The sequence below is a fragment of the Vulpes vulpes genome, chromosome 16, assembly GCF_048418805.1.
Source record: "Vulpes vulpes isolate BD-2025 chromosome 16, VulVul3, whole genome shotgun sequence".
Lineage (NCBI taxonomy): Eukaryota > Metazoa > Chordata > Mammalia > Carnivora > Canidae > Vulpes > Vulpes vulpes.
The window spans coordinates 21,573,046-21,587,988 of record NC_132795.1 but is presented as its reverse complement, the minus strand read 5'-3'; the positions used below and the strand labels follow the sequence as shown (position 1 = coordinate 21,587,988).

Below are 14,943 nucleotides of genomic sequence, written 5' to 3'. Positions count from 1 at the left end.
CAACTCCTGTTAGCTTAGCCCATCAAGAGATTGTATAAATTATAGGCCAGTGTTTCTCATTACCCACAGAACTTGTTAAAATACAGAATCTTGGGTGCCTGGGTGGCTTAGTTGGTTAAGTGGCTGCTGTTGGCTCAGGTCGTGATCTCAGGGTCCTGGGATCAGGCTCCCTGCTGGATGGGTAGCCTCCTTCTCCCTCTCCAATGCTTGTGCTTTCCTGCTCTCTCCCTCTCTCTTGCTCTCAAATAAAATCTGAAAAAAAGAAAGAAAAAAAAGAAAGAAGAAAGGAAAGAAAGAAAGAAAGAAAGAAAGAAAGAAAGAAAGAAAGAAAGAAAGAAGAAAAAAAAGAAGAAAGAAGAAGAGAAAGAAGAAAGAAAGAAAGAAAGAAGAAAGAAGGAAAAAAGAAAGAAAGAAAGAAAGAAAGAAAGAAAAAGAAAGAAAGAAAGAGAAGAAAGAAAGAAAGAAAGAAAGAAAGAAAGAAAGAAAGAAAGAAAGAAGAAAGAAAGAAAAGAAAAGAAGGAAGAAAGAAAATCTCAGACCCAAACCCCAAAGATTCAGATTCAGTAGATCTGTGTGGACCTGAGAATCTGTATTTTAACAAGTTCTCAGGTGATGCTCCTAAATGCCAGTCCTATTTATTATGATTCTGTGGAGAATCCTGATTAATACCAATACACTATGGGAGCTCCACCCACATCATCTTGACATTTTGGCATTGTGTACTGCCATGCGTGCTACCCAAGGGCTTCTAACAGACACACTTGCAACTCTTAGCCTGATGGATTTCTCAGGCCAACAGAATCTACTTGACTGGTACACAGAGCTGCTGAAAGTGCCAGCCTGTAGGACTAGAGGACACTGAAGCTGTCCACGGCAGCAATGTATTTGAAACTACACTTTTTATTAGGCTCTCTGCCCCTCCCTGTCTCATTTCCTCATAGTCCTACTTGTACTTCTAAGGATTACCTCCTAAGTAAACTGTTTTATTCAAGTCCTTGTTTCAGGGTCTATTCTGGGTGTGCCCTCGCTACAATAGTAGTACATACAGGGTGGAAGAATCAATAAATAACAGTCTGTAACAGTCTAAGCATGTTGTTTACAAGCATTGACAACAATGCCAGAAGAAACAGGTAAAACAGCTGAAAGTCATTGCCTCTGGGGATGAGATCCGGGATAGACCTGAGGAAACAGGTAGGCAAAGAACAGCTGGTGTTTGTTAAAACTTTGTAATATTATTTGATTATTTAATACATGCACATGTATTTCTTTTATGAAAATAAAAGATAATATAGTATGCTTTTGACTTACTTGCAGAATAGGAGCAGCAGGGGAGAAGAAAAAAAAATACTGGTTGATTAAGCAAGAAGAAGAAATTTTCTTGGAAGAAATGTGATTTTAGTAATCAGGGCAGAAAGAGATGATGGGAAAAAAATCTACACAGACTTTATCTATACAGTTTAGGAAGGAAAATGTACCCAAGTCTAACTGCATATAAATATGGTAAGATAGAACATGGTGGTGTTTAAGTCATTACTAGCCCTTCAAAAGTGAATGGGGCTCAAAAGAAATGTAAAAGAGAAAGACTCAAGATTTCAGGGAGCAAAGTGGAATGGTATTCCTTGAGAGAGAATTCAGATGCAAGAAATTTTGAAGAGCATTGTCTTTTTTTTTTTTTTAATTTTTATTTATTTACGATAGTCACAGAGAGATAGAGAGAGAGGCAGAGACACAGGCAGAGGGAGAAGCAGGCTCCATGCACCGGGAGCCCGACGTGGGATTCGATCCCGGGTCTCCAGGATCGCGCCCTGGGCCAAAGGCAGGCGCCAAACCGCTGCGCCACCCAGGGATCCCTGAAGAGCATTGTCTTAAAGCCATAAATAGGATGTCCAAAAAACACTAACCAAGAGATAGCCCCCTTGGAGAATGAAATGTCTCTAAGTGATAACAGAAAACTTGAACAGCTTTTGAGAGAAAACAACTGAGAAAATCAAGATAGAATATGCAAAATATTATTAGGTAGGTGGATTTCATGGTGACCTAATTTTGTAGCATGAATCCAGAAACTGCCAGTCCTATGAGAGAATTCACTCCAAACATTCATAAAATTAAGTGGTTCAGCTTCTGGAAATAACTGAATAAACTCCTATCAGACCACAGACTACAAACTCCAGGAAAACTATAATAACAGAATAATCTGAAGTACTAGAGAGAGAAAAAAAGAAGGCAGATGTTGGAAAGGGGTAGATACTTGGAAGAAGAAGATGAACCAAGGTGAATTTCCCATTTTTTGTGGCTTTTAGCTCAGGGCTAAGCTGCAATTGGCACCACGCAGAGCATCTAGAACTTTGAAAGGAAACCAGTTATTTTGCCTTGAAGAACCAGAAGACATAGTGTGCATACATACAGCTGCAAGGAACTGAAAGAATTATCCCAGAAAGTATTTAGATAGATGGAGCTCCAATAGCTCCGTACAAATCTCTGCTGGACCCCTCAAGTCTAGATAATGATAAAAGAACTGAACTGAGATTTGAACTCCCACCTAAGAAACAGTGTTTGAAGTTTTAGTCTAACCAAGTCAATTGCCTGATAAACCAAACCAAAATTAGATAAAACAAGAAGTCAACACTCTCCAGAGGAATTTAATACCATCCAGTCTCCACATAATGATAGCCACATTGTCTGGGATACAGCCCCAAATACTCAACAAATAAAAACAAGGAAATTGCAACCCAGACTCAAAAGAAACAACAATCAATGCAGACCAAACCCCAAATTATTCAGATATTAACATTAGGACGCAAGAGTATTTTAAGATTTTATTCATTCATGAGAAACACAGATAGAGAGGCAGAGACATAGGGAAACGGAGAAGCAGGCTTCCCATGGGGAGCCTGATGCAGGACTTGGTCCCAGGACCCTGGGACCATGACCTGAGCCAAAGGCAGATGCTCAACCACTAAGCCACCCAGGTGTCAATGAGGTGAAGAAAATATGCTCAAAATGCATGCAAGCTAGAAAATCTCAGCAGAAAAAGAGAAACCATGAAAAAATAAAACAGAAATTCTAAAACTGAAAAGTGGAATATAAAACATTTGCTGGGTGGAACAGAATGGAGATAACAGAGGAAAGAGTCAGTAAACTTGGAGATAGATCAATAGAATTGCTCTAACAAATAGACGGGGGGCGAGGGGGACACCTGGGTGGCTCTGTCAGTTGAGAACATGACTCTTGATTTTGGTTCAGGTCATGATCTCATAGGTCATGGGGTTGAGTCTTAGGTCAGGCTCTGGGCTCAGCAGGGAGTCTGCTTGAGATTCTCTCCCTCTGCTCCTCACCACTGCTTGTACAGGTACTCTCTCTCTCTCTCTCTCTCTCTCTCTCTCTCTCTCTCAAATAAATAAATAAATAAATCTTTAAAAGAAAACAGACAGGAAGGAAGAGCAGGGAAAGAAGGAGGGAGGTAAAAAAGAAGAGGAAAATTAAAAGACAGAAACTCAGAGACCTGGAAGACGATATCAAAACATGTCAAAACACCTTAACGAATTTATAATTAAAGTCCCAGGAGAATAATAGCATGAAGCAGAAAAGAATATTTTTAAGAAATCGCAGCCAAAATTTTTCCAAATTTGGTAAAGTCATAAATTTACAGATTGATGAGGCTCAGCAAGACTCTAGCAAGATAAATATGAAAAAGCCCTTATTAGCACATGATAATCAAACTGCTAAAAAGCAAAAAAAAGAAAAAGTCTCGAAAGCAGCCTGAGAAAAATACATTTCCCCAGGTTATTGTTAGCTTCATATCTGAAACAATGAAGGCCACAATACAGTGGAGTGACATATTTAAGATAGTGAAAGGAAAAAAAAGCTATATGGAGTGAAAATATCCTTCAAGAATGAAGATGGAATAGAAACACATTCTGAGTTAAGAAAAAGAAACTAAGAGGATTCATCCTCAGAAGTCCTGGACTACAAGAATTACAAAGAACATTCTTCAGCCTGAAGGAAATGGTACTAGATGGAAACATGTATCCTCAGGAAGGTATAAAGAGCATTAGAAACGGTAAAGAGCTGGTAATTATAAACACCTTTTTATTAAACCTTTAAGAATGCATACAGTTTAGAGCAAAAATTATAACACTGTCTTGTGGGATTTATAATATATGAGGCTACAATAAATATGCTGATTATAGCATAAAAGAGAAAGGAGGTAAATGCAACCCCTATGGCTGCAAGTTTTGTACGTTTTACCTAAAATGATTAAGAATAGAGACACCTGGGGGCTCAGTGGTTGAGCACCGTGGGCTCAGGCCGTGATCCTGGGGTCCTGGGATCGAGTCTTCTACCTCTGCCTGTGTCTCCGTATCTTTGTGTCTATTGTGAATAAATAAATAAAAATGATAAAGAATAACTCTAAAAAGGCCATAAAAATTAAGGATAAATATTGGATTTTTTAAAAAAGATATTGTTTATTTATTCATGAGAGACACAGAGAGAGGGGCAGAGATAAAGAGGGAGAAGCTGGCTCCTCGCAGGGAGCCAGATGTGAGGGATCATGACCTGAGCTGAAGGTGGACGCTCAACCACTGAGCCACCCAGGTGTCCCAAGGATAGACATTGTAATTCCTAGAGTAATTAGTCGAAACATACAATAGAAAAAGATATAATTAAACAGCCAATAGATAGATTAAAATGCAATTCTAAAATATATCCAACTGGTCCAGAAGAAGGCATAAAAGGATCAACAGAGGAACAAATCAACAACAGGAACAAACAGAAAACAAGTAACAAAATGATAAATGTAAATCTAACCATATCAATGAAAACAATTCAATGGTAATAGGAGTCTTTCAAAAAACGGCATTGGAATAACTGGATTATCCATATGGAAAAAAATCAAACCCTCGCTCCCACTATACACAGCTAGAATCCGCCATGGATTAGCCAAATCCATAATCAAAATCAAAATCATGGTGCTTTTAGAAGATAATCTAGGGAAATAGTTTCATGGTCTGCGGATGGGCAACACTTTTTAAGACAGGATACAAAAGCAATCAACTGATTTGGAAAAATCAGTTGATTTGTTCACCAAAAACAAAAACTTGTGCTCATCAAAAGTTACTGTTAAAAATAAAGAATAGATAAGCCACAACGAAGTGAAAACTGGGATTTATTTATAAGAGGACTATTTATAAAGATGTGATCAGAGTATAGGGAAACCAAAAGAGATAATGCCAGACCAGAGCTGGAACAGCAGAGGGCAAGCAGAGGTTACCGGAAGCCCGAAAGATAGAATCCTGTACAAAGAGTCACATTTGGAGGAGCTGGGAACTCCAGGATGCAGATCGGTGATCCTTAGTCAAGGAACACAGCCAGCTTGGGGCAGTTCCATAGGATAAGACCTAGGAGAATAAACAGCCTCACATTACTCTCCTCCATCTCTCCCGTCTTTCCCGAAGGCTCCCTCTTGACTGAAACCAACCAGAAGCCAAGGGCAGGGAGACACTGTAGGGGTGTCTCCATCACCTTGGCATTTATATTCCCATATGATTCTCTTCAAAACCACATTTTAACATTTTTATTATATGATCACACAGGACTTGCCAACAGGACCATTCCAGAAGTCCCCACAGACACGTGGTCAGATCTCTGCCAACTCTCAGCTTCCCAGCTCCTTCAGCTCTCACACTACCCATCAGAAGGTTAGGGATTCCAGAAAGCACAGTCTTGGACAGCACATTCACGTTGCCTGACAGACTCTTTTCTGAAAAAGCTTTGGTAACTTTGGTACCCAGAGCCTACTGTGGCAGATTTCCCTACCCCCCGTCACCATGCTTTTTAATCCTTCATCTCATCCTCCAGGGTGGAGTGGATCAGCCAGCTATCTGTACATTTTCCAGGACGTTTTTTTTTTTTCCCCAGGGACGTTTGACAGACATTTTGAAATTATGCCTGAGTGACCATACCAAAATTTGAATGTGGGATAAAGTAGAAGCGTCAGGTAACTGATAGTATTTGGAGCAGAAAGCAGCTAAGTTACCAGTAGAAACAGAGCACTGGAATAGGGTTAGATTCTAATTTCTGAAGAGATTAAAAAAATCAGATCCCCTAAATCTCAACTGCTTCTTGAACCAATTTTCAATTTTTCAAGAGACTTGCTAAGGCTTTGAGCTGTATCCCAAGAAACCTGAAGAAACTCTAACAGACCTCAGTTCTTGCAAACTTAATATACTCAATTGTTTCTTTCCTGCAGTTAAGTGACAGGCATAAAAGAAAAAGGAAACTTATTGCCTCGCACAATTGAGCAGTCTTGAAGTAGTCAAGTGAAGTTTGATCTAGCCACTCAATTATATCACTAAGGACTTTTCTCATTGTCTATTCCTTCTGCCATCGACAATGTTGGCTTCATTTCTAGGTTTCAGACAGAACCTATCCTTTCGTGGTGGCAGCAGATTCAGCCCTTACCATTTTATCATTGAGTGCTTGGAGAGCAGAAAAGAAACTTCTGATAATTTCTGTACAAATCTTGAGATTCACTCTGATTGAATCAACTCCTATCACATTCCTATCCATGAACCAGTCTCAAGCACCAAGGGCATTATTAGAGCTAATATATCAATGTTTTACACATGAAGTTAGAGATGGGTTCAGCTTTTATAAAACTGACTTCCCAAAGATATGGGGGTTATGAAGAATGGGACAGTGGAGAACGGATGCTTGGAAGCAGCACATATGTCCACATATGTCCTAAATGGCTATCCAAAGATTATACCTCTTCTATTGGTTTATTGAGTCCTGGCATTTAGCTTTAGGACTCCATAGACCATTCCAAATATTTCAGGCATATTTTATTAAGCTCTGGTGGGCCACTCCAAAGAGGAGTCCAGAAGAAGGCATAAAAGGATCAACAACAGGAACAAACAGAAAACAAGTAACAAAATGATAAACGTAAATCTAACCATATCAATGAAAACAATTCAATGGTAATAGGAGTCTTTCAAAAAACGGCATTGGAATAACTGGATTATCCATATGGAAAAAAAATCAAACCCTCGCTCCCACTATACACAGCTAGAATCCGCCATGGATTAGCCAAATCCATAATCAAAATCAAAATCATGGTGCTTTTAGAAGATAATCTAGGGAAATAGTTTCATGGTCTGCGGATGGGTTTATCCTAGAACTTCTCTCTCCACTAAATTAAAATAAGATCTATAGTCAGCCATCTTCTTCCTGCCTCCTACTAAAATACCCAGACATACACATACTATTAAAGGTATTTCATTCTTGGGGTATCTGGGTGGCTTAGTTAGTTGAGTGTCTGCCTTCAGCCAGGGTGGTGATCCCAGGGTCCTGGGATTGAGCCTCACATCGGGCTCACTGCTCAGCGGGGAGCCTGCTTCTCCCTCCCTGCCTGCTCATGCTCTCTCTCTCTTTTTCTCGCTCTCAAATAAATAAATAAATAAATAAATAAATAAATAAATAAATATTTTAAAAAAGTATTCCATTCTTGCATGGGTCAAAATCCACACAGAAAAGATGCTTCATGGGGCACCTGGGTGGCTCAGTAGGTTAAGCACCTGACTCTTGATCTCAGCTCAGGTCATGATCTGAGGGTCATGCCCCACACTAGGTTCCAGGCTGGGTGTGGAGCCTACTTTAAAAAAAAATGTTTCATGCAATAACCCTGAAGTTTCCCTAATATGGCAGCTAAGGGTTTTGAGCATTTTAATGAGGTACCAATTAAATACATTTATCTCTACTTTATAGCTACCTTGTTTCCCATTATTCCTCTCTCACCTGCCTGCAAGACCCAGGATGCTATCTAGATCAAAGCAAGCTACAGAACTCAAACTTGACAAGCTGATAAGCCAATGGAACAGGAGATACAAATTATGCTGATCTATTCCTTTACTATACAAATAAAAAAGGTAATAAGACACCTTGAAAATAGAGTAAATAAAGAATATGTTTTTAAAAATTAGGCAAGCAGTTAGTTTGGGCTGTTGGCATATTATCCTTGATTACAGAATTTTAAACTAAAGGCTTCCACTGATTCACAAGAAAGATTCTCTTATAATTTGTTTACATTTATGTGTTTCAACCAATTAAGTACCCTTTTGCAAAACAATGAACTTCAACCAATACCTTCCAACATATATGAAAATTAATTCAAAATGGATCATGAACCTAAATGTAAAATCTAAAATTATAAAATTTCTAGAAGAAAACTTGGAAGAAGGGTGCCTGTGTGGCTTAGTGGGTTAAGCGGCTGCTTTGGGCTCAGGTCATGATGGGGGATGACTGGAGTCTGGTTCCCTCCTCAGCAGGAAGTCTCTTTCTATATCAGCCCCTCTCTTTATTCATGCTCTCTCTCTCTCTCTCAAATAAATAAAAAGTTGTTTTTTTAAAAAAAAGAGGGATCCCTGGGTGGCGCAGCGGTTTAGCGCCTGCCTTTGGCCCAGGGCGCGATCCTGGAGACCCGGGATCGAATCCCACGTCGGGCTCCCTGTGTATGGAGCCTGCTTCTCCCTCTGCCTGTGTCTCTGCCTCTCTCTCTCTCTCTGTGTGACTATCATAAAAAAAAAATAAAAAAATAAAAAAATAAAAAAATAAAGAACACATGGGAGAAAATATTTATGACCTTTGGTTAGACAGATTTTTTGGATACGCTATTAAAAGCTCAATCCATAAAAGAATAAATTGAACTTCACCAAAATTAAAAACTTCTTCTCTTCAAAAGACAGTTAAAAGTGTAGAACAGACAAGCCACAGACTGGGCAAAAAATATGTGTAAATCATATATATCAGGTAAATAAGTTGTATTCAGAGTATACAGCTGATCTTTGGACAACATGAGTTTGAACTGCGCTGGTCAACTTTATACATGGATTTTTTTGGATAAATACAGTATAATACTGTAGTGTATTTTCCCTTATTTAAGATTTTCTTAGTAATGTTTTCTTTTCTCTAGCTTATATTAATGTAAGAATACACAATACTTACATAAAATAGGTGTTAAATCAACAGTTTATGTTATTGGTAAGGCTTCCAGTCAATGGTAGTCTATAGGTTAAGTTTTGGGGAGTCAAAAGTTATAAGTGGATTCTTAATTCTGTGGGGGGTCTTTACCCCTAACCCTTGTGTTGCTCAGGGGTCAACTGTACAAATAAATCTCATAATAACACATTTTAAAAATGGGCAGAGAAAATGAAGAGACACTTCGCCAAAGAAGATATAGGAATGGTAGGTAAGCACATGAAAAGATGCTCAACAGTATTAGTCAAGAGGAAAATGCAAATTAAAACCACAGAGAGATACCACTTTGCATCTGTTAGAATGGCTAAAATTAAAACTATTGACCACACCAAATGTTGTTGAAGATGTGGAGGAATTAGAACAGACCCCTGGTGGGAATGTAAAATAGTACAAAACTTTGGGAAAAGTTTAGCAGTTTCTTATAAAGTTAAATATGTACCTACCATATAATCTAGTCATTCTGTTCTTACTTATTTATTCAAGAGAAAAGAAAGCATATGGCCACACAAAGACTTTTCCACAAATGTTCATAGCAGCTTTATTTGTAATCACTAAAAACTGATCCATCAATCCATCAAAAGGTCCATCAATTGGTGAGTGAATAAACAAATTGTGGTATACCAGTACAATAAAATACGATTCAGCAATAAAAAAGAATGGATTACTGATACATGAAGCAATATGAATAATTAAAATAATTATGATGACTAAAAGAAGCCAGGCCCCAAAGGAGAGTGTATAATATAGGAGTTCATTTATAGAAAATTATAGAAGATGGGAACCAGGCTATAGTGACAGAAATTGGATCAGTGGTTGATAGGTGGTGTTAAGGATGGAGAAGATAGAGGGTAGGGAGGACGTGAGGGATGAATCACAAAGGGGCACAAAGAGGCAACTTTTGGGGATATGACTCTGTTCCCCATCTTGGTTGTAGTGAACATTCAACAGGCATATATATGTCAAAACATCAAATTGTACAATTCAAATGTGTACAATTCTTTGTATGCCAATTATATTTCAGTAAAGTGTTAAATAAAGAAAGACTTAGCGCTTGCTTCAGGAGCACATACACTAAAATTGGAATGATACGGTGTGGTCCCCGCACAATGATGACACGCAAATTTGTGAAGCATTCCATATTTATAAATATGTACACAAGGGACATTTAAATGTGTTTGTTGGAAATATCCAACCATGTTGTCATTTGACAATATTTGCTGAATGCTTCCATGCACTGAAGGTACAAAGAAAAGGTCTGAGATGTAACCCCTATAATCCAAAGGCTTTCAGAGTTGTTGGCAAGTTCTCATTTTGAACTTGTGGGGTCTGAGCTGTGTGTGGGATCTATGATATAGATTTAGGATCTAGAAGTCCAGAGCCAAGGACAAGGTATGAGCTGAAGGCATAGATACTGGAGTTGGGATCCATCAAGCAAATGTGTTTATTTGGAGAAATGACCCAATAGGACACTGTTGAATATTGGAGCACCAAAAAGATAATGTCTGGGTCTAGTTTTTACTGCTTTGTTCTCTTATTTCCCCAAATAAACATAATCCTATTCTCCTAATTTTGATCAGAATTCATGGCAGGTGCCACTTCGTTATTCTTTTTTTCTCCTTCGCTCAAGCTCTCCATTCGAATCCCTTATTTCCTTCTAGATCCATCTCTCTCCTTGAAGTGCATCTCTACTCCCTGAGGCTCTCCTCACCATCTTCAGGCATCTTGAAGTCTGGTCCTGACCAGAGTGGGGTGAGCTGGTGAGTGGGGATTGTAGTATCAGATCAGGGGTAGCCTGCAGGGTTTCATCACCAGACTGTGGGAAGCCAAATGTAGATTGTTCATCCAGATGAGAACTATAGCATCTCATGAAGTCCTCGTAGGTCTTGGTATCTTCTATATTCTCTGAAATCTTCACTACCAACGCAGTTACTCTTTAGAGTAATGACCTACCTGGTCATTACTAGCCTGAGATGGCCCTTCTCTGTCCACAGCCACCCAGCACTTGACTGCTACCTCTAGACCATCTGCTGTCCTGCCTGTGGCTTATTGGCAAAAGGCAACGTTGGATGGGAGACTTTACAATCTGGATTGAAGTAGCTTCTTCAGAGAAGTAGGCTTCAAGTAGTGTTGCCAGTTTCCCTTTTATCTTATCTCATAGTCCTGGTAACTGTGCCTCTTCCTTCTTCTCCACCTTGTACTAGAACTCTTGAAACAAAATCCCCATCTCTGCTGCTTTCCTATTCCTTAGCACCTGGCTTGTAGGCTGGCTATATCAGACAAGAATTTCAGTTGGTACCAAAGTAGTGAATAACAGTGGCTTAAACAAGATAAAAGTTTATTTTTCTTTCAGGTAAATAACATCCAGAGGTAGACAGCCCAGGAATGCTGTAATGGTTCTTCAATGCTCGGGGACCAAGATTCTGTCTTTCTTTCTAAAACAACATTCTTAGCCCTGTTTCTATTTTTCAAGGTTGCCTCGGGGCCCCCATTGTCTGTTGAAGCGCTGGCCATCACTGTTGTCTTTCAAGGAAATAGCAGGAGAAAGAGATAACGGGAGGGGAAGTGGGGGGGGGGGGCACATGGCAACTTTTCCTCCTCTTTTTACAGAACCTTCCAGAGAGTTCTACCTAGCAACTGCTGCTTATATTTCATTGGCTAGAAATTAGTTACACGGCCAAACCTTGCTGTGCAAACCAAATAAAACAAAGATTCTAAGTAAGACGGAGAGAATGGATTTTGGATACACAATCAGAAGTCTCTGACAAAATCGCTCAGCTTAGGAACTTTTGCCATTCACATTATATTCCCCTCTTTCCCTGGTCCAGTGTCCTATCCTATCTCCCTGATCCTAATATCTGCTGATGGACTTCTATAAATCTGACTGCCTGCTGATTACCCACCTGGGTCTCCAAATTTTGTCTGTTTCTCTTGCTATATATATAATTGCTGAAATTACTCGATTAGTCCTAATTGGCCTTCCATGCTGTTGACACCATGCTTGGACTTCCTGTCCATGAATTCCTGGTGAGCAGTATTTTCCAGTATTGCCAAAGATGCTTGAAGTTTCCTCAGGGAGAAGAAGATGAACATATTGCACAAGAGGCAAATGTGGGAAAGGGTGATGACAATCACCATGTCAGACAGGAACGCACATCTGGTCTGAGGCAAGCAGATCCTTACCCTGCCTAAACTACAGCATCTTCCTCTTCTCCTTCCCATCTAATCAGTCCTCCTGTGTGGGACATGCCCCTGTATCCAAGGCCTTCATTCTCAGTTTGGAAACTAAATCGCTATCTTCCAAAATTTCTCCTCATTGTGGCCTCCCTGGCTCAGAATCATTTCTGGTTGTAATTCTTCAGTCTTAGACTTCATCTTAGAAATTATGTTTTCTTGAATTTTTTCCTTCACCTGAGTTGTCAGACACCCATTCTCAATAATAGCGTCTCCAGGCTCTACCCCGAGAATGGTGATAAATAAGTTTGCTGGAACAGGCTCATCCTGGCTTGAGAAACTCAATTGTTAAATCTGAAATATATTAAAAATAAAAATAAATATATAACGCTGTTGAGATGTTGATAGCTTGAAACTGGCTGCGGTAGGAGTATTTACAACACGGAAATTGGAAGATGCTACCAACTAGGGCCTCTTTTCCCCAAAAAAGTGGTTTACTAGCACATCATTGCTTGTTTCTCCCCAAAATTGTCCCTTGTGCACTCACGTGTGTGCGCACCACACACACACCCACACCCACACACACACACACACATACACAGTGGACAGTTGTAGCTCCAGATCTTCACCTCTTAATTCTACCTTAGCTTCCAGCAGCAGATAGCCTTTTACTACGTACCTACAACCAGGATTCAACATTTTGACTCCTACTTAAACACTTTTGATATTCAATAACTGAATGAGAATTGATATTTTTGAAATACATTCTAGATCTTAAATACACTTATCCAAAACTCCTGAGCACACTGTTTGAGAATTGCTAATATAGCACATCTGTCTGCAGAACACATATAACCATATGCAGGAATCATCTGTGGGGGGAAAACCTATATACCTAAAGTGGCGTTTCAGTAGAGGGGTTCATATATTAGCATCAGAGATGATTCACCACGGAATATTAACTTCTATGAACTTAATATTTGGAGAAAGAGAGCCAATTAATTATTATAGGTATTTCAGAAAGCCTTGTGCAAACTGTGCAATCAAAAAGCTTCATGAGCCAACCAAAATCATCAAGTTGCTTTGCCTTTGACAAGAATTATGTCAGTTCAGATAATGCTGTTACCTCATCATGATCAGGAGCTCTGTGACATGTTTCTTTGATGAATAACAATTAAAAAACGAAATATTCCTTATCTTTACAGTATTTTAGTAAATAAAACCATTCAAAATATGGAAGAAAAAATAATAGAAGGATGAAGGAAGGCTGGGGACCACTAGACTATGAATTTTTTAGAGGTTGCAAATACGGTGATTAGAAGCACAGGCTCTGGAGCCAGACTTCCTGGGTTCGTATTAGAGCTTTGTCACTTACTAGCTCTATGATTCAGGGCTAGTTACTTCATCTCTCTGTGCCTCAGTTTTCTCACCTATGAAATGGAAATAAAAGCACCTACTTTACATGATTATTGTAAAACCAAAATGAAATACCCCATAAAGTGTTTAGACTGCTGTCTGGTATGTAGCAAATAACTAATAAATATTTGCTCTCATTTTTATTATTAATGCTATTTTTGGAGTGCTTATGATGTGTCAGGAACTACGCTATATGCTTTAGATTGAATCTCCTGTAACAGTATGAGGTAAAAAGTAAAACCCATTTTGTGAGTAAGAAAACAGGCCTTCAGTGAAATGATGTATGTTTTCCAAGTTATCCTGGCTAGTAAGTGAAAGAGGTTAGCTCAGTGTAGTTTCGGAGTTCCCATTTAAATGATAGAAATGTGTAAAACCAATCCAAGCTGCCTGATATTTAGTATTCTATCGGGAAATTCTTTCTTCATAGTCAGCCGAACCCTTGCATGCTGTAGCATAAACTATTCTGTTCTGTCTTCAGCAGAGTCAGAAAAACTCATCAACATCCCTCTGTTTCCACTCAAAGGCATTAAGTTTCCCTTCTGACTTGTCTCCAGGTTTTAACAACACACAGGCTCCAAAGGCCTTTTTCATGAATTCTATTTGTTAACCATAGGATAATTTCCACAGAAGTATTTCCACTTTCTTTACTGTAATTTTAAAATTAGACTTTAAATGTAAGGTTCATTCTTAATGTAAGTAGGGTGCTGTATCCTTTGGCTGAACTTGCTTTGTTTATGAAACAGCTGGATATAAGGATCCTTTTCCCCTGTTTTAGACTTCTTATCCCAACTTCTTATCTAGAAGCTGCTGTCCACAAGTTGTCACACATACTTAATAAGAATTTTTAAAATGTTCAAGTTTGCATGTCATTTTGTTTCATCGGGGTGAGTCTAGGTTCATTTACATTTAGTTGTACAATCAGGAAGACTTTTTTTTTTTTTTAGGAAGACATTTAAATAGCTGTGAGGACTGGTGTTCTCTAAGAGATGGATATTATGTCATTGTTTATCATTCATTCATTCTCCTTGTCTGGGTCAGCAGTGTGCTAGACTTCAGGAACAAAGGACAACAGTCCCTGATCGCAGGGAGTGTGTACGTTTGTCTCATCAGAGACAAAAATGTGCAATTGCCTAATTACAATGGTAGAGCAAAGTACAGAAATCAACAGGAACATGAGAGAAAGGGGGCAGGAAGATACCCTCAAATGTGGAGATAGTGGGGTCTGATAAAAATCCGGGGTGACTGACCTATCAGAGACCCAGGCTCTAAGTCCATGCTTACAATTTACATCATAATTATGCCATCCATTATGGTTGAATG

General features: G+C 39.0%; 1 pseudogene; it reads left to right on the top strand.

Moving 5' to 3' along the window:
* Nucleotides 1-10,083: 10,083 nt before the first annotated feature.
* On the top strand, nucleotides 10,084-10,180 carry LOC112922954 (U6 spliceosomal RNA; annotated as a pseudogene).
* The last annotated feature ends 4,763 nt before the right edge of the window (nucleotides 10,181-14,943 follow it).